Genomic DNA, 21,834 nt, shown 5'->3' with positions numbered 1-21,834 from the left:
AATGGACTTCTAGGTGGTTGTCCTGCTTCGTCAATAAACAAGCTACAGGTAGTCCAAAATGCAGCAGCTAGAGTCCTTACCAGGTCAAGAAAATATGATCATATTACCCCAATTTTACAGTCTCTGCACTGGCTACCTATTAAGTTCCGTATCAGTTACAAATTATCATTACTTACCTATAAGGCACTAAATGGTTTAGCTCCTGCGTACCTAACTAGCCTTCTACCACGCTACAACCCATCACGCACCCTAAGGTCACAAAACGCTGGACTTTTGGTAGTTCCTAGGATAGCAAAGTCCACTAAAGGAGGTAGAGCTTTTTCACATTTGGCTCCCAAACTCTGGAATAGCCTTCCTGATAATGTTCGGGGTTCAGACACACTCTCTCTGTTTAAATCTAGATTAAAAACGCATCTCTTTCGCCAAGCATTCGAATAATGTATCTCTTCAATTGTGAGTGTAGTTGCATCTGCATTTTTATTCTTTAGCTTGGGTTAAACTAATTTTACTTTGTTGGATCAGCAGCTATGCTAATGATGTCTCTATTTTGTTTCTATGTTAACTAGGATTTACACAAGCTCCAGTCTGGATCCAGAACACCTGAGAAGAGATGATGCTGACCCTCAGAGGACCCCAGATGATGCTAACCTTGAATCAACAAACAGAACTAACAATTATTGCTACATGTGTGACTGCATCCTATAATTACTATTAATTAATAATATTGATAGTTCATCATCTAGCTGACTACGTCTTGTATTATTATTATTATTTTTATTTTTCTAAAATCCTGTCAAACGTGCACAAACTACTAGCTACTACTAAATATTGTAGAAACATAATTTTCTGTAAAGTTGCTTTGTAACGATTTGTATTGTAAAAAGCGCTATACAAATAAACTTGAATTGAATTGAATTTCCCCCCAATTTCAATTATTTTACTTTAATGAAAGGTTACATTTTGGTAAATATGACCAAAGGTGGCTGTGAAAATAAACTGTGTGAATTTTTTGAAAGTCAGATTTATTTTCACAGCCACCTTTGGTCATATGTACCAAATTGTAAGCCAATATTAATAAAGGTCAGTGTATATAGTATCAGTATCATCATATAGATAGAATGAAATAATGGACAATGACACACACAAACACAACCAGACAAACAAACACACACACACACACACACACACACACACACACACTACAGACCAAAAGTTTGGACACACCTTCTCATTCAAAGAGTTCTTTATTTTCATGACTATGAAAATTGTAGAGTCACACTGAAGGTATCAAGGGCTATTTGACCAAGAAGGAGAGTGATGGGGTGCTGCGCCAGATGACCTGGCCTCCACAGTCACCGGACCTGAACCGGACTGCATCATACCCCGGAGAAAAACAGCTTTTGGTCAGGCCGTCTTCTCCGTAAGAGCAGTTCAGCAATGGAACACAGTGCCGGCAACCATTAGAGAGTCCTTGTCATTCAAAAAGTAGAGAGCCAAACTTGTGGGCACTAATGCGTTTATGTGTGTATTTAAATATTGTATCATTTTTATATGAATTGTATTTATTAACCATAATGTGTTGTATGCAATTTTTTTTTTTTTTTTTTGTGATTTTGTACTTGTGATTATTTTTAAAGGTTGCCTTGTTTAAATCTGGCAGGGGGACTACCGATGAAAATTAGCACTTTTGAGCTAACTCGGGTACATTTACATTGTTTTAATGTTTATTAATGTACACTGTCCCCTTTCAAAAAAAAAAAAAAAAAAGAACCCAATCGAGCTGGTTTAGGGGTGAGGTGGACCGCAGACAGAAGGCAAAAGGGCCAACAAGTGCTAAGCATCTCTCGGGGAACTCCTTCAAGACTGTTGGAAGACCATTTCAGGTGACTACCTCTTGAAGCTCATCAAGAGAATGCCAAGAGTGTGCAAAGCAGTAATCAAAGCAAAAGGTGGCTACTTTGAAGAACCTAGAATATGACATTTTCAGTTGTTTCACACTTTTTTGTTATGTATATAATTCCATATATAATTCCACATGTGTTAATTCATAGTTGCCTTCAGTGTGAATGTCCAATTTTCATAGTCATGAAAATAAAGAAAACTCTTTGAATGAGAAGGTGTGTCCAAACTTTTGGTCTGTACTGTAATATAAAAAAAAAATAATAATAAAAAAAATATATATATATACATATATGTGTGTGTGTGTGTGTGTGTCTCATTGTGTTTGTGTATATCATCGTTCATTCATTCATATATATATTCTATATATTATATATTCTATATATATATTCTATATATATATATATATATATATATATATATATATATATATATATATATATATATATATATATATATTCTATATATATTCTATATATATATATATATATATATATATATATATATATATATATATATATAGAATATATATATATATATATATATATTCTATATATTCTATATATATATATTCTATATATTCTATATATATATATTCTATATATTCTATATATATATATTCTATATATTCTATATATATATATATATATATATATTTCTATATATATATATATATATATATATATATATATAGAATATATATATATATTCTATATATATATTCTATATATTCTATATATATATATTCTATATATTCTATATATATATATTCTATATATATATATATATATATATATTCTATATATATATATATATATTTCTATATATATATATATATATATATATATATATATATATATATATATATATATATATATAGAATATATATATATATTCTATATATATATATTCTATATATATATATTCTATATATATTCTATATATATATATTCTATATATATATATATATATATATATATATATATATATATATATATATATATTCTATATATATATATATATATATTCTATATATATTCTATATATATATATATATATATATATTTCTATATATATATATATATTCTATATATATATATATATATTCTATATATATATATATATATTCTATATATATATATATATATTCTATATATATATATATATATTCTATATATATATATATATATATATATATTCTATATATATATATATATATTCTATATATATATATATATATATATATTCTATATATATATATATATTCTATATATATATATATATATATATTCTATATATATATATATATTCTATATATATATATATATATATATATATTCTATATATATATATATATATATATATATTCTATATATATATATATATATATATATATATATATATTCTATATATATATATATATATTCTATATATATATATATATATATATTCTATATATATATATATATTCTATATATATATATATATATATATTCTATATATATATATATATATATATTCTATATATATATATTCTATATATTCTATATATTCTATATATATATATTCTATATATTCTATATATATATATTCTATATATATATATATATTCTATATATTCTATATATATATATATATATATATATATATATATATATATATATATATATATATATATATATATATATATATATATATATATTCTATATATATATATATATATATATTCTATATATATATATATATATGTTCTATATATTCTATATATATATATATATATATATATATATATATATATTCTATATATATATATATTCTATATATTCTATATATATATATATTCTATTTATTCTATATATATATATATATTCTATATATATATATATTCTATATATTATATATATATATATTCTATATATATATATTCTATATATTCTATATATATATATATATATATATATATATATATATATATATATATATATATATATATATATATATATATATATATATATATATATCTCCATTTACTTTATCTAAGAATTTACCATTCCAGTAAATGGCCCCTGAGGGAGGTTTATAAACAAAACAGTAAGAGGACAGTGAGTATAGAGATTGGATACATTCCTCAGTCCCTTCGGTCTATAAACAGGGGGGTTTATTTTGTAAAGGTGCATGGATGCATGCTCAAAAGCATCCTCTGTGCAATGTCTGCATCAGTTGGAAATCTGAATGCAAAGGCCTGTTATATCTAGCGGTCTAAAGCTGGGGGTGGTGTTGTGAAACTGGAAGTTAGCACTCCGCGTAACTGACTCAGGTTTTGTATTATAAACGTTCTGCTTTATAAAACAGGACTATTTCATGGTGAATGGTTACCCAAGCAAATACAAAAGAACTCTCTTCCCATTCTTTTGGGTGTATGACACTATGCTCAAAAGGGTGTTGAAATAAACCAATACCCCAGGAGTCGTCTCCTGGCTGTAATATCTGCCCACTGCCTCCAGGTCTTTCCAAGAACGCCAGACATTTGATGGCTCCCAGCGGCCCTCCACCCTGGCTAGTGCACAGCGTTAGCAACCCTCTATTTGTTTGGAGTTTATTATGGTGCTGCCATTTAACACACATTGTGCCGGTTGACTCCTACACCCAGATTAGGTAGCTCTACCCACACCTCAGACACGAGCGCTGAGGCCTTCCAAACTCCGCAGAGGTTGGGCCATCAAACTGTAAGAGTCTTGGAGACAAACACAGAGTGGCTGTTGATAGTGAGATTTGCGGTGTGTAATTTACTCAGCGACTTCAACACTGGAGCTGTCGAACTCTTAGCATAACAGCCATTACCCAGCGATCTTCCCACTGAGAAGCTTTTATTTATTGTCCACTCTTAAAACAGGTTTTAAAGAGATTTTTTTCAGACTGTAAACTACTCAACACACCAGTCAGAGAAGCTCCATTAGGGCGCGAGTAATTGGGACAGGGAGTGCTAACAGGCTAGTAAAACCTACGTTAGCATATGTTTAACAGGAGACTTTGTAAGGGAGGAAATGACCGTCTGTGAGAAGAGCTTCCAATAACTTCTGGTATCTAATGGTCTTATCAGCAGGTCGCTATCACAGGCAATGAGCTAATCCAGCACTCTTGGCACCAGGGTGAAAGTTCTTGAAGGTTTGGATCAGTTATTTAGCTCAGAAAACTGATTCTAGAACCAGTTTATCATGCCAAAACTCTAGCTTTAATAGTGGAAATGACAAAATGCAATCATTTTGAAAGCGCTTCTCAGAGACCTTTGATTTCATATGATATCAGCTAGAATACTTTTAAAAACAATTGGAACTGACGTTTGAAACTTTTTTTTTCTATAATGTGACCTTTCTGATTAAAACAGGATATTAAGAAAAAAAATTAGGCAGGACTTGATTTAAATCAATTCATGATGGATTTTAAATCATGAAGAGTGAGTCATATAAACCCAGACCAAATGAAGCAATGCCAAAATAGCTATTTAGCTACAGTATTGGTAAACATTATCCAATAATGACACCAAGTTATAACATTTTGATTATAGATGACGAAGGCAGTTTTTCTTTTTAGAATAACATGCACCAATGAATTGCTCACTGCTCACATTCATAATAAAATAAAAAAGATATATAAAAAAAAAAACACACATTCAGTTTTGACATGTTGATTTTTTAATCATCATTTAAAATTTATACCACTCCCATGGCCATTAAGAATTAGCCGACTGTTGTCTAAATGTTTGGATAAATTCTGACCACATAGGAAACATGACCAAATATTCAGATGATATAAAATCACTGCAGTTACATAAACTATTCATATAAACTATATTCAAACAAATGTTGGTCTGTTGTCCTTTTAAAATGCCAATCCATATCTACTTTAAAAGAAGGAGAAGTGGTGGCAGGGCATGCAATGGAAATTCAATATGAACTTTACATATTTTCCCTTGGTAATCCATATAAAGCAGTACATTTTTGGAGATCCCCAAAAGATAAACCCTGACCAGCTTCTTACAGCGACACAACTTTATGACCACTTAAATTCTGCGGCAGTCGATTTAAGAGTGGGTGTGTGCACAGGATAAGCAGACAGGTAAATCTCCTTCATGGCAAGTCATAAGGCTTAATTTGTTTATGCCACTCAAATTAACCCACTAGACATCAATAGAGCATTGTTGTCTGCGGTGAAGCTGTTAAGCACACAAGAAAAGTTTTATTAATGACTGCTGTAAACCATGTAACTCAGTAAACTCAAATGTGGCAGAGGAAATTCCACACAAGTTCAATGAACATTTTAGCAAGTAGGACGTTCCCAAGTAAGAAATGGAATTTAAAATAAAAAGCGCAAATGTATTATTTGTTAATTGTAATAACTAACTTTTTTATTATTAGCCACAAAGGAATGCCCATGAAATAATGAACGTAAGGCGAAAAGTGTTAATTTTGTCTAGTTTATCACCACCAAACATGGTGTGAAAAACTTTGACAGTGTTATTGTTAAAAAAAAAAAAACAAAAACAAAAAAAAAAAACTTGGGAAATACAACCATTAGATTAGAAAACATATATAAACTTAAATTAAATGAAAATAAGAATGACTGCCTTAGGGAATAACTGAACTAAAATATTGTATAATACTAAAATTACCAAAATTACCTAAATAAGAAAAACTGTTGCAAATGATAGAAGCACTCATCAAAATCACAAAACAAAATATAGAAAAAGTAAATTGAACATAATAAATACTATAATAATGTATAAATACTACAAACTGATTGACATTGAGAAAACATCCTGTGAGAACAGAATTAAACCTGGTTTCCTGTCAAAAAGGCTTGTTTTCTGATAACCAAAACTGTTTCATCATATGGGGGTGGGTTAAATGCAGTTGTTGCTCATGTGCATCTGAACAAGCCTGATCCTCTTTTATCTACGTTCAGTGAAGTTCTCACAATTAAAGGATCACTTCACCCATTTGCATTTAGCTTTGTATTGTTAGAAACCCAGTCATATATTATAATGATCATGGATTTTTCCTTTATTTTTCCCTGAGATGGGAGAAATAAGGATTTAAGTGTTTTACTTCCTGCTTATTATGATGTAAAAATCGTCATTTTGCGTCATAATAAGCAGGAAGTCAAAATTCATTGAAAAGTGTAGAGACTACAGACACTAGCTTATTATTATTCCAGGGGGTGGGACCCACTCACCCTACAGGCCTATTACAGATCAGTGGGTGGGACTAAACTTACAGAAACGAAAATGAAAATCCGCCATCTTGTTTGGAAGCTGTGTAGCTAAGCTAACAAGCGCTTATGGAGTCAGATTTACGAGAATGGCTGGAGGAACAACTCATGATATAGAAGAAGAGGATTTTCAAAGTCTGTTGCTCGAAACAGATGTTCGTGGCTATCTATACGAGCCACAATATAGCGCAGAGCAGCTGATGCTGATGGAGGAACAGGAGGCGGCGGCTGCAGCCGAGGCCGGAGACCTGCCTGTCGCCTCCGAGGAGCCCGGGCGTACTCGAGCTGGTGCGGACTGGTGGTGCCTGTGCTCTCGTTGTGCGCCTACGGACACAGAGCTCGTCTGCTGAAAGAATTTGAAAGATGCCAATTTCTCCTCGAAGAAATGTCTGAGGCAGACAAGGACACGGATGTTTGCGTTGTGAACCATCCTAGTTTCACCCCGCATATGGACAGAGGCGTCCTGGAGACATATTTCAGAATTCCGAAGGTAAACTCATAACTCGGACCGGGGTGGGGGGGGGGGTGGGGGGGTTGTGTGTCGTCATATATATCACATACACAAACGATGTGTCGTCATATATAATATCACATACACAAACGCAAAGAAAAATGTAGTTCATTTATTTGACAAATTCAATTCCTTAAGGCCTCTCCTTAGGAGGTTAGACCCTAATTTGTTAGCTACTGTAAATGAAGAGATATGAAATAGCTAGATCTTATCAATAAACATTTATTAATTCATAGCCTAATGCAACAATTACATAAGTAAACTCTCAAAACATTATAATTATGACATTTCATTTTTAAATTTACATGTAACAGTCTAAAACTAAATAAATAGCTGTTCTTGCCTTTCATTTCAGACGTCTGCTTCTAGGGGGCGTTCACATATCGCATCTTTTTCGCGCTCAAGGTCGTTATTTCAACCGTAGGTGCGCGGCCGCGGTGAGCACGCTCATAATGGAAGCAACGTGGTGCGCTACTTTTTCCAGGCGGGTTTTTCCTTCTCATCTCCAGAAATATATCTAGTAGTAAAGCTAATGCGAGCCGAGGTGAGGCTAGAAATCAATTAATCCTTTGCTGATACTTCTTCGTCGTCATCATGGAGAGCGCAGTTTGGTTGCATAGCAACGACAGACGCCATGGGAGCGCAAGCATTTGGTCTAAAACGGCGCCCAGTGACGGATGGTGTAGCAATATTGTTGTCCGGGTGGAAATCGGGAGAAATTCGGGAGAAAGGTCGGTCCGGGAGATTTTCGGGAGGGGCTTTGAAATTCGGGAGTCTCCCGGAAAATTAGGGAGGTTTGGCATGTATGGGTAAACTGGAAACGCCAGCCGAAGCCTGCAGGGACAAATGGACGTCTAACTGTAAAATAAGTGTTTCAATTTTATTTATTATTCATTTCGTGAAATGTACACAATTTCTTCAAGCATTATTATCACGAAATGATTCCCGGTTAATAAGTTACGTAACGTCAACTGTAAACTGTTTGTGCAGTACCGTTTTTAATGCACAAAAAGCTTACTGTGGCATTGTTTACTACTGTGGCACGTATATACCATACATTGCTAACTGTGTCCTCAATGTCTTGGGAGTGGGAGTGGCTTGTGGAGCTGTGCAAATGTGTTGCATTGTGGGAGTTGTGGTTTTCCATACAAATGAGCCCTAAAGTTACTTTCTGTTATAACTCGGTCAAAAAGGCACCAAATTCGAAAATTTTAATAGATTTCGACTACATATATGACCCACTTTCAATGAAGATCAATGTTCCCACGGGTGAAATGCTCCTTTAAGCTACATTAGCATTTTACTGGCAGCGACTGCAGGATGAGGGTCAGGTAATACAACAAAAGTATGGGAGGCGGAGAGGAATTGAGTGGGTGAAGATGGTGCTAATAACCTTAACAGTGGTCATCATTGTTTGGGTCATGTTGGAAAGCTATGTTAATATACAAGAAATGAAAAAGTAACTTTTGCTAACATCAAGCAGACTTTAAACTTTAAACTTTTAAAGGTTTCAGAGAAAGGAATAATTTATATTTAACCCTTGTGGGTTGTTGGGGACGTTTTCGTCCACTAGGGGGTAAAGTTGAGTCTTATTTTGGCCACAACTTTCTCTGTGTTTGAGCTAATGGAATGATTTTTGGTGACAAATCTTATTTTGACCCATATTTTGGGAAAATTCTTTGAAATTTTTCTAAAACTCAACGGTACACTGTGGGCAAATTCACTACCCTTTCGGGATGTTCGTGGATGAAAACATCCACTAAATTAAACAGCTGTAAAAATGTATCAGATAAATATTTTTTTCAATTTTTTTTGCATAAATCTAGATAAATCTTTTTTTTTTACCTTTTTACCTTTTATCACAGTCTTGGGCATGTCAAAGATTAGTAACAAGATTGGCTTTGATGCATTGTTAGTTTTTGTGCAGCATTAGATTAAAATGTTTTCTCCCTAATTAGCTGTTGGTGGCTGTTTTTGCCCCATTGACTTCCATTATAACGACATTTTTTGATTGCAAAGCCATGACACCATGTATTCATGCATTCTTGATTGTTTGTGGTTTTCCCTTTTGGGAAGAGGTAAAAAAATTTATTTTTACAGTTGATCACTAGGTGGGACCATTAACCCTTTAAATAGGCCTGTGCAAAAAAGGCTTAGTTTCTGGCTTGTATATGGAGTTATATGGAGTATTACTGCAAATTATAGTGTTTGTGTGTGTGTGAGATTCTTGATTGTTGGTGGTTTTTCCTGTTGGGAAGAGGTAACATTTGTTATTTTTTACAGTTGATCACTAGGTGGGACCATTAACCCTTTAGATAGGCCTGTGCAAAAAAAGGCATAGTTTCTGACTTGTATGGGGTTATATGGAGTATAATAGCAAATAATAGTGTGTGTGTATGTGTGATAGAGAGAGAGAGAGAAAGAGAGGGTGTGAGAGACCTTTGTGCACTTACCTTTATGTACAGTATTTGAAAAAATCAAAATATGCACCTCATGCTCTCAGAACTACATGGAATAAACAATAAAAAAAGAAGTGTGTTTATGCACCTGCTTCCTTTTGATGGTGAAAAGTACATATGGCCTATAAGTGAAATGCTCCTCTTTTCTTGATGGTAAAGCCAGTTTAAAACCTTAAAATCCTGTAAAAAAAATATACTTTGCATCAAATTTATGAACAATGTATTATGAACCAAAATGCAATACCAACTTCAAATAAGCTGCAGCTCGCTGGAGGGGTCACGCTACATAATCATTTCTATAAACTTTGGTACAAGTCAAGCCCTTTCTCGTGTTGCTTGCTGCTTTTCTCACCATTAAATATCCAGCACGATGGCATGCAAGTGTTTAAATCCACGTACTTTGCTTTCGTTTAGTCTATTCGCTTATTAAGTCAGACGTCACGTAGCAGCGCTTCCGTGTCCAAACGCTCTATCAGTTACCACGAGAAAACAACAAAAGGTGCTAATATAAACTGTCATAGAATACTAGTGAAAAAGTTATAACATTAACTCCATACTGAAGTACCAGATAGCCAGACAATGAAAATATAAATATAAAAAAAATATCTTAAAATTATTTGTGTTTGGGACGCTGTGAGCACGGAGACTGTAGTGTATATCGTAAGTTTGAAAGCGTTTAACTTAAATTATCAATATGAATAATCAGTGCTCATAAACGGCTGCTGAGGTCATATTCTCAAGTGAAGCGAGTTGAGGCCTGGACCCGGAAACAGCGCTTCTTACGTCATCACTTAACAACCGAATACTTTCACCACCATTAAAAGGCAGCAGGTGCATACATACACTTTTGTTTACTCCATGTAGTTCTAAGAGCTGAGGTGTACATTGTGATTTTCTGAAATACATTAAGGTAAGTGTGCAAAGGTCTCTCTCACACACACTCTCTCTCTCTCTTTCTCACACACACACACTCAATATAATATGCTGTTATACTCCATATAGCTTCATATACAAGTCAGAAACTAAGCTTTTTTTGCACAGGCCTATCTAAATGGTTAATGGTCCCACCTAGTGATCAACTGTAAAATTAACAAATTTTACCTCTTCCCAAAAGGGAAAACCACAAACAATCAAGAATGCATGATTACATGGTGTCATGGCTTTGCAATCAAAAAATGTCGTTATAATGGAAGTCAATGGGGCAAAAACAGCCACCAACAACTAATTAGGGAGAAAAAAATTAAATCTAATGTTGCACAAAAACTAAAAATGCATCAAAGCCAATGTTGCTACTAAACTTTGACATGCCCAAGACTGTTATAAAAAGTAAAAAAAAAAATCCAGCCACAATTACTTTTATATTGAAAATAAGTCATTTTGTGTGTTTTTTTCCTCAAATCAGTGACATCATTTATGAACTTGGCAATTAAAGAGTTAAAATCTTGGATTTTTTAAAAACATTTGGTAGTTTTGATCAGGACTGATGTTGATTAACAGATTTATGCAAAAAAAAACAAAAAAAAAAAAAATGAATCTGATACATTTTTACAGCAGTTTAATTGAGTGGATGTTTTCATCCCGAACAACTCCAAAGTGTAGTGAATTTGAACAATCCACAAGGGATATATATGTGTATGTGTGTGTGCTCTTGTTTTTGTGACATAACAAAACACAACTCTGTATAATGACATGGGTATGTCACAAGTATTACAAGGAGAGGGTGACTTATGAGGACATTACTCACGTCCCCATTTTACAAAACGCTTATAAACCATACAGAATGAGTTTTTTTGAGAAAGTTAAAATGCACAAAGTTTCCTGTGAGGGTTAGGTTTAGGGGTAGGGTTGGTGAAGGGCCATAGAATATACAGTTTGTACAGTATAAAAACCATTACGCCTATGGGATGTCCCCACTTTTCACAAAAACAAATGTGTGTGTGTTATCCAAAATAACAATGTATAATGTAATATATTACATCCAAATAATATAATTTTTAGAAGTAGAATTCAACTTTGTGACAAAATAACGTGCCAGAGCATCTTTAATAAAAGCACAAATAAATAATGTCCTCGATATTTGTTTTTGGTCCTAAATATTTGGTTAAAATGTTAAATGGCTGCCATAAAATTCGCCCACAGATGAGCTCATGGTTTTTGCGGAGGTGTCCATCCTGTTTCATCATCTGCCTCATGCTCAGAGTTCGAAATACTTATACCCACCCATAATCATCACTCCTTAATTTTACCATTTGATTACAGTAAACATGAACCAAATATGTATAAACAGTGATATTATCTAACATTAGATGACTCATATGTGGAAGGAAGGTGCTGTGGATCTTTTGCTTTATATTAGGGAGGTTTCACAGACATCTATGGCCAATACTTTAAATACAAGACAAATAGCATCCCTTCTCTTTATAATAATAAAATAAAATGTATGTGCATTTAAACTGAAACAGTAATGCAGACTTCTAAATCAATTGTTCCTCTTGGCTTTGAACAGAAGCTATTTATAGAGAGTTGGCATATCTGTGAGGTCTTACAGCAATCCAGAATGAATGAATGTAGTCTGAGCTGGCATGTCACTGTTTGTTTAACCTCATATTAATAAAACCCTACAGCAGGCATTTAAAAATAAATGCTCTTTCTCCAGAGTGCTTCCTCAGCTCAGCCTGAGCTTGAGCCCTCATCCACCAGCTTTGATATAAAGGCAGTCAGAATGTAAATGATTTTGTCATGTCAGCAATCAACCTATGAACATTATAAATGCAGCTGATTCAAGACACAAGACTGCAAGTTAGATTGATCAGCTTTGGCTTGCCATCTTGGTTTAATCTTACATTCTTATGGCAAAGTAGTTGATAATGTGGCACATAAGCAATGTAGGCACTTGGAAGAAACCAGATGTACTGTAAGAATGGGTGAACCACATGTCCTATCATTGACAGTCCGAACACCATTTGAAATGAAACATTTAAACATAGCCAAATATTAGGATTTCTAAAGTTTCAATGATGTTGACAAGGTTAAAACACAAAAGATAATAACACTAATAAAATGAATGTGTAAACAGAAAAGAGGAAAGAAGGACAGCTAAACAAAACCCAGAAAAGTTCCCAAAGTCCTTAGGTCAGTCTACAGTCAAGCTACACTTTTATTAGCAGCACTTACAAAAACAACTACATTCTAGGAGGGCAAAACTAACCTAATTTATAACAACAGACCCAAGTCCTTTATTTTCCAAGCTTTACCCCACAAATCTGTGGTCTTTATCCATCTGGGAGGTTGCCAAGACTCTACAAATATGGACAGAATAAGACGAAGAAGAGTCAGGTCAATACATTTGCTCATTGTTGCCCTCATTTATTCTGCTGGGCTTGACATAAGCAAACAACCCTCTCTTACTGCTTAGCAACTATTGACTGCCACACACTAAAGTCCCTCTTCTATTGGCCCACGACATCCTCAAATTCACAACATGACCCATTGTGTGTCCTAGATTTTTACTAGATGTGCTGGACTAGGAAGGGGAAAAAACAACCTTAGCAGTGTAACCATCATAAAGTACTATTTAAATTTCAAAACATGATCATTGGTTATGAATAAACTCGAAGAAGAAGAACAACAACAAAGACGACCAATGGAGGAAGACAAGATGAAAAAACAAATAAGAACAAGAAGAAAAACAAGAACAAAAGACAAAATTACCTTAATAATCAACATTAAATATTTTGTTTTAATAAAGTACAAATACCCAACTATATGGCTTATCTTCAAATTTGCTCAAAATTACCCTTTTCCCCCACTGAATACCACCAACAGAGGGAAAAAAAAGGATGACACCGTTGGGAAAGTTTAGTTTCCCCCAATTGAGCAACCTCGCTTGGATAGATTGAGCAAACATCGTCTTTGTGTGCCCATCTCCTGGCCTCTGATGTGGCCTGACAGGAAGAGCATTATGGGAAGGAGTGGTAATGCAGCTATCTCCTGTTTACCCTGTTCCTCTTGGCCTGGGCTTCAATTAGCTTGGCAATGGAGAAAGTGTAATTAACACTACTCTAATGAAACCCATAGGATGCCAAATGTGAGAACTGAAGACGTACATCTCTTTAAAACAAGCAGCCGGAAGTCTTTATGAGGTTTAAGGATTTACTTAAGGATATAAGACATTTTAAGTGCTTGTTAAATTTGTTCCATTTGTTTTAACCACCAAGAGAGTGGAGTGGAAAAGCGTGAACTTTTCATTTATCATAGAATTCCTCATCTGGCTTAACTGAAATTACATTTGTGTTCCTGTAACTGCAAATGTACCTCAATCAAATGGCAAATGCTTTTATTTGCTCTAAAAGAAACACTTAATCTAAAGTAGAGTACAAAAGGTTCATAAGAAGCAACAGTTTAATTGGAAAACTGCCTTATAAAGCCTCTCATTGCTGTAGTACATCAATAAAACTCAAGGACTGAGTAAAACAAAGACATTATTCCATAATGCTTCAGTGAGATTTGGACCTCATAATGATCCAGTGAGGTCCAAGAAAGTCCAATGATTTATGTGTTAATTATAACAGTAAATTCTAAATTAAACTCAATTCCCTTTCAAAAATGAAAATGGCAACTGACAGTGACTGTTTATGATGTAATGGCTTAAAGGCTCAAAGTACTAGAATCTAAAAGTTATTTTACAAGCCTGATTTGAATCCATAAAAAATTTGAACTGGATTTAATGCACATTTGCAGTAGAACTTTTCTGTATAAATATATAAATTAATAAATAATAAATACATTTTATTTATTTAAACCTATGTATGAAGTCAAGTCTAGCAGATAAAATATGAAGCTGTAAGCAATCTATGGCATTTCAATATTAAGATTATATTATTCAGAGCACCAAACAATCAAATAAAAAAGAAAAACAAATAATTCGAAAAATGACAGAAGCCTGGTTCCACCCATGCACAGAACAAAGGCAATAGGGAGGCCGAGAGAAGTCTATGCTATGTATAGACGGCTGAATTTACATTATCCCACTTATTACACGGCTACTTGCCACATAAGTAAATAATTAGACACAAAATATTGATTTTTGAGTTGAAATATTTGAACGCAAACTTCAGTGAACACAGCAGCTGCGAGCAAGCGGCAAGTTGAAAGTGAAAATGACCTGACATACAGCCAACTATGGTGACCCATACTCAGAATTTGTGCTCTGCATTTAACCCATCCGAAGTGCACACACACAGCAGTGAACACACACAAACCATGAACACACACCCGGAGCAGTGGGCAGCCATTTAAGCTCCATTTACGCGATAGCAGGATGAATAATTAAATAATTGTACACAATTCTGAATCGAGTTTTAATATTTTATTAGCTAAACAAACACAAAGCTTCCACCTAGAAAAAAAATTCTAAATTTCCAGGAGTCCTGGGCCAACTTCAGTTACCCGGATGAGCCTGTGTTATCAGCTTTTAACGGTTGTTATCGAGGGATAACAGACCTCAGAATGTCGCAACGGACCAAACAGAATCAAGTATTCCACAGAGCCATGTAATAAAAAGACATAAATTACAGCCCAGTCATGTTTCTCCTTAAACCAGTCATTAAGATTTGTGTCCATGTTAAGTGTTACACTGATAGTCTGGCACATCACCACCTTCTTTCTTCATACAAGCTGAGTGGCTCTCTTAAAACATCTGGATATCCACCAGTTGGGCTGAAATTCAGCCCTTGGCCTCCTTTCAGGTGGCTAATCATGAGCTCAGCATTGAGGGATCCTTCTGCACCTTGTGAATACATGAATCACATGAAACATTTGATCCATGTGTACTTTGACTCGGTCAAGCATCTCTCAGGACATTTTCTTCAAAAAGACCTCCCACAATCATATTCACTTAGTTACGTCCCACGACCTTGGAACTAGGTGGCCCTAGAGTCTCAGATGACCTCCTGAACACTAAGGAAGTTGACTGGAGCAAACCCATTATGGTTACTACGCTTTACGCTTGAATAAATCAAAGAAGAAAAAAAAGACTGAACACCAAGGAGGGAATCAGTTAGGACAGATGTTTTTGACATTCAGTCTGATTTCATTAGGGGGAAATGAAGAGACAGTAAAATCTCAGCACACCCTAAGTACAGCCTTTTTTTATTATTCGCTTAGACAGTTTGCTTCATGAGAACAGCAAGCAACACACATAAACCCTATTGTCTTGAGGACTCAGAAACGAAAAAAAAGCACAATAAATGTGTCAGTCTGACGGAATCATTTGCAAGTCTGTCATTGAAGTCTTAGCCAATTTCATCCATCTGATATTGAAGCTTGAAGACGGCCTTTAAAAATGGTTTCCACATTGCTCACAAGAAGCTGAGGTCATGTCTTTCTAGCCAATATCCACTAACCTGCCCTTTGCAGCCTTCAAACTCTGCAGGTGCTGGCCAGCTGAAAGCTCTTTTCCACCAGGAAGCTGTAAAAGTCAACTACACCCCTGTTGTGTACTGTGCTGTTATGGTTTTTGTGAGTGGAACCACTTGTGGTTAGTAAACAAGCCTATTCATGGAGTTTGTGTTCAGCAACCTCATGTGCGTCAAGACATGGGGCCATTCCATGATCACGTCTGGAGTTCCAACTCAACTATCAACTGCTGGAAAGAGATACTCAGGTAACTCAACCTGATCTTACGAGAAAGTGTGTTTTCAAGTAGTTGCAATTCCATACCCATTTGTAAAATGTGAGGCTTATGAAATATACTGTGTGCCCTGCATGCCACTTTTATGACAAGGTTAATGAAGGGTCAGCAAAAGTAATGACACATTATCTTGTCTACCATAATTTCTGGCAACTACACAGAAGTGCATAGTATTAGCTTAAAGCTTAAAATAATATTTTAAATGTCAATTAAACTAACTAACAAACTAAATAAATAGTTACATATATACATATATAAATAATTATAAATAAATACAATGAATGTGATTTATAATTAGATAGATCATAAAGCATTGTATTTTAAAGTATAATATATACATAGAACTTTAACTCTGAACTGCAATATATATACACTAAACAATTAGAAATATATATATATATATATATATATATATATAATATAAATCGATACATGTCATATTTTTAACTAAAGTAAATATTTCAGCGTTTTATAGGATCAAGCTATAAGACAATAATGGTTATTATTAAAAACATTAATAAAATAAAATAAGTAACTAAAAATATAAATAGAAGACTGGAGCTTGGATATACTGCTAAATGTCTCCTTTTATTTTCTACAAGTTGGTTTGGATCAGGGTGGGTAAATAATTATTATTATTTTTTTTTTGTTGATCTATACCTTTAACAGTCACTTCTCATCTCTCAAATATGTCCTAATCGGGGTTCCAACATTAGTAATGTCCCCACAAGTAAGTATGACTAATAACAAGAAGTCTTTCTTTGTTTCAGAAGCCAGATTCAAAACATGTACTGGCGAGAGTTTGTCTACAGAAGGTACACAACCAAAGAAAACAACTCCAGCTTTTGATTTATAATCATCCTTAAAAGCTGCTTGTTCATCTGTGGACAGATTGACTGCGAACAATTCAATGGACTCCTTGCGAACTGCAATATGAAGGTGAATGAGCTGAGTAAAACAGAGGCCTCGATCCCAAGAAACATGCATAAATCATCTAAACCCATTTCACAAAATAACAGTTTAATAAAAATCCAGATGTGCACTTTATGTTCAAGGATATCTTTATAAAAATGACCATGAAATAGAACTCAAGGGCAGATTTTCATCCATTTCTTTCAAGGCTTGCAATATAACGCCAAACTGTGGTAAAGGGAATACAACCTACAGTATGTGTTTTAAATAAAGTATGAAACGCTTCTGCCTAGAGGGCTTTTAATGTGTGTGTGCCTGAGAAATTATGATTCCCTCATCAGTCCTCAATATTTTACAGTCAATAGAAACATCACCAAACTTACCAAGTGTACTGCATTTTGGTCTAATGTATCATTTAAAGGCCATACAAATGAGGTATGAAGAAATAACAAAACAGCTCAATGACATGGAGGACTGCACAAATGATCCATAATCTTTCTACTTGAATGCTGAATGAAGTGTTGTTGGTTCACACATGCAACCCCACTATGTAAAGTCACACGCTCCTGCTACACAACTGTCTGTCAGTCCTGGAACAGTGCCTCTCGAACCAAACAGTTCATGTTGGTCTACTGACCACAAACTCTCACACCTGAATCATTTATCCAGGCCTAACAACTCAGTGAGGCCGTTATGTCATTGCACTTATTTTGACCCTGGCTTTGTCTGAAATTATTCATACTTATTCGGACCAATCATGCATTGTTCAAATAAGTATATAGCTCAATCAAAAACCTCAAGTGATGATTATCGACTCCAAAACACATAATTTGGATAAGCACATTCATGGATAAACACGTTCAAGGATGAAATGATTCAGAGGCTCTGTTGAAAGCTACATATTTCTAACTGAAAAGGCCAACACCCGGACAGCAAGTTATTGTGTTAAAGGCTGCATGTCCAATAGTGAAAAGTATGCAAAAAAAAAAAAAAATTCTGGAAAAAAACCTACCAACTAATATTTATATCATTCATAATATTTAATTGGGCGTTTCTTTGTCTAATAATTATAATAATTAAAAACATTAATAATAAATAACAGATTAATAAATAATCATAAATTTATACAGACAGACAGATATTGTGTTAAACAGCTACATATCTAACAGTAAAGGGCTGTTAAATATATTCACTAAAAATTTGGTTAAAAAAAGTTATTGTGCATCAGGCATATTACACATATGCATTTTATATATATATATATATATATATATATATACACACACACACACATACACACATACAATTGCTATACATTTCATGTCGAAGAGAACAACATGTTGAGTTTTAGAAAATCTGAAGTTTTACAAAATGGTAATTTTCACATGAATTTGTCCAAAAACATAACATTTATAGAGAAAAAAGGCATGAAGCTGCACCCTTACCTTCACCTCTAAACTTCAGTGGAGCATGAGTAGACTGTATGAAAAACTACAAGCGAGATTTATTAACACAAATTTACCAACTAATTCTAGTCTGCATTTAGATGCATCTATCAATTTTTCATATCAGAAGTTAATTTAAGCAGTTAGTTTAAGGTACTGTTGCTCAAACTGTAGTCACTTTTGAAGATTAAACTAATATGAGAGACTAACTAATATGAGTCACTAACTAATGTAGCTTAAGCTGCTCCTTTGCTCCAGTATAAAGAACTATTTGTTGTTACTGAAATATGACTCACCTTAAGTCATTTAGAGCAGGACCTCAAACAATCGTCTAGCCAGCCATGTTTGATCTCAGAACCTCCAGTGAAACAGTTAGCCAGAGGGCTAGTTCTCCACCGTGCTACTCCAACCAAGACACCTTCTGTTAAAAGCTTGATAAACTTCCTCCACTTTTCCAAATAATAGCCCAATTACAGTGGGAAACCTCAGAATTCTTTGAATATCTGTTCTATCTGCCTTAAGGCAGATGGATTGGAAGCCCCACCTCTGCTGAACTCAACATCAATGATGCTGCTGCTCTCAGTGGATTGTTAGCCTGAAGCTAATTAATTGAATGGTAGCCATTTTGAAAGCTCCAATATCAAAGCTATCTGGTTCGTTTACTATGAACAAATGACATATAATTGCAGAAAGAGCTGCAAAATGATTAAATTGTTTTATTTGATGAGGTTGTGGACAATATTAGTTATGGAATAATGGCTGAAGACAGTAATTATTAAAAAATAATAAAAAAAAAGTAATTATTCATATAAAAATATTTTATTGGCTTTTCAGTCAATAATAAAATAATATGATCAAATAGTAAATCATCTAAAAGTTAATGCAAATGAATATATAAATACAATATGTAGACAGACAGATAAAGATAAAAGAAATATGTTCTCAATACCCTTGTTTTTTCACTCTTCTGTAATGGCAAGTTTGAGTCATGTTTCCATTTAAGCAATAACTGTCTTTCTGACTCCTTTTGTGGGGATAAAGTGGAATGAGATGGCAAACATAATTAAATCTTTAATTTTACACAGGAAACTGATGAAAATTCGTTCATAGCTCTTTTAATGGAATTACTCATTTTGTAGCACTAGACAGAGACAAAACCCTTTGGCTAGCCACATCCTGTTTGAGAGTGGAGTGTGAAAAGGGGTTTGAGGTTTGGCAGTGACTAAAGACCCCAGGAATCAGATGCTTGATCTGGGTGTGGCTGCTTTGACTATGTCTTATAGTCCATGAAATTTAAATCCATTGTTGACATTTAAAATAATCTAACTAAATGACAACTTTAAACTTTATAAAATAAAATATATTTATGGAAACCTGTTTCCAGGAAAAAAAAAAAAAAAAATATATATATATATATATATACTTAATATATAATATATAATATATATATATAAAATTGCAACTTTTTATTTCACAATTATTTATTTTTTCTAGCAATTCTTTGTTCACATCTCACAAGTCAGGCTTTTTTTTTTTGCCAATCTGAGAAAAAAATTCAATAAAAATCAGAATTGTAAGTTATAAACTCAGATTTCTGACTTACTCACAACTCTAAATTAACATCTCACTTTATTTTTTCTCTGTCCACCACAAAAAAATAAAATAAATAAATAAAAAGGCAATTACAATCTCACAATTATTAAAATCAACCATCCCTCAGGCAATATAACGTTTTTTTTTATTTTGTCCCATGTTCAGTACATGTTTTTTTGAATGATTGCAACCAATTAAAAAAAATAATAATAAAGAACAGTCCAATAAATTGTAGGAGTCACTATCAAGCACCATTTGAAGACAGGACTCCCTTTTCTTACACATGGTCAAAGGATAACATGGTGTGAGACGGTGGCAGGATTATTTGCTTTATTAATCTTATTGAAAATGACATGAACTGTACATTTAAAAAAATGTTTGTGTGTGTGTGTGTGTGCGTGCGTGCGTGTGTGTGTGTGTGTGAGAAGGTGTAGAGACTGACTTTTGTCAGGTTTTATGAACTTTTTTTTAGCATGTTCAGTAACTCGGTTTTTCTTAAGGGGTAATTGACAATACATACTGGCAAATAATGTGTGACAAAAAGGGAAGATGGAAGTTTCCTGGAAGGCCACTGTCCTGCAGAGTTAGCTCCAACCCTCAATCCAAACACATCAGAACCAGCCAATGAATGTCTTTAAAGATCACGAGAAAGCTACAGGCAGGTGTGTTTAATTGTTGCTGGAGCTAAACTCTGCAGGACAGTGGTCCTCCAGGATCAAAGTTTCCCAACCCTGCACTACGACACAAACCTTCATCTGTATCATATGCAATATATCAATGTGTTTTAAGTGTTTTTCCCCTTTCACTTAATGATTTCTTGACATTTTTGACAGATTTGTGATTTTGTATTGCTCTCTGAACATTTTCTTATGGTATGTGAATAGAGAATTTCTCATTTCTGCCTTGTGATGTCAGGATGAGTTATCAAATGATTAATTTGTTTATTACTTCTTGTGTTTGGTATACTAAGTCTGTGCATGAATCAATTTAAAGCCATATGCAAGTTTTTTTTTTATGTTATTAGTACATTAAGGTTTTTTTAAACAAAGCACATAC

At 33.7% G+C, this 21,834-nt stretch overlaps 1 protein-coding gene across 7 annotated transcripts in view; it reads right to left on the bottom strand.

Annotated features, from left to right (window-relative positions):
* The window catches only part of LOC132123823 (extracellular sulfatase Sulf-1-like), a 123,046-nt gene extending 103,272 nt beyond the window's left edge, over positions 1-19,774 (bottom strand). For 4 of the 7 annotated variants that reach the window (XM_059534504.1, XM_059534503.1, XM_059534505.1 and 1 more), the window contains exon 1: positions 19,482-19,773. The gene's annotated coding sequence lies outside the window, so the exon portion shown is untranslated. Of the gene's footprint in view, positions 1-19,481 lie in introns of all 7 variants that reach the window. The other 3 variants (XM_059534510.1, XM_059534511.1, XM_059534509.1) reach the window with 2 other exon arrangements.
* Positions 19,775-21,834: the final 2,060 nt, after the last annotated feature.

The sequence above is a fragment of the Carassius carassius genome, chromosome 42 (genome assembly GCF_963082965.1).
Source record: "Carassius carassius chromosome 42, fCarCar2.1, whole genome shotgun sequence".
In the NCBI taxonomy this organism is placed as follows: Eukaryota; Metazoa; Chordata; class Actinopteri; order Cypriniformes; family Cyprinidae; genus Carassius; species Carassius carassius.
Note: the sequence above shows the minus strand (reverse complement) of the source record. Positions and strands in the feature narration are given on the sequence as shown.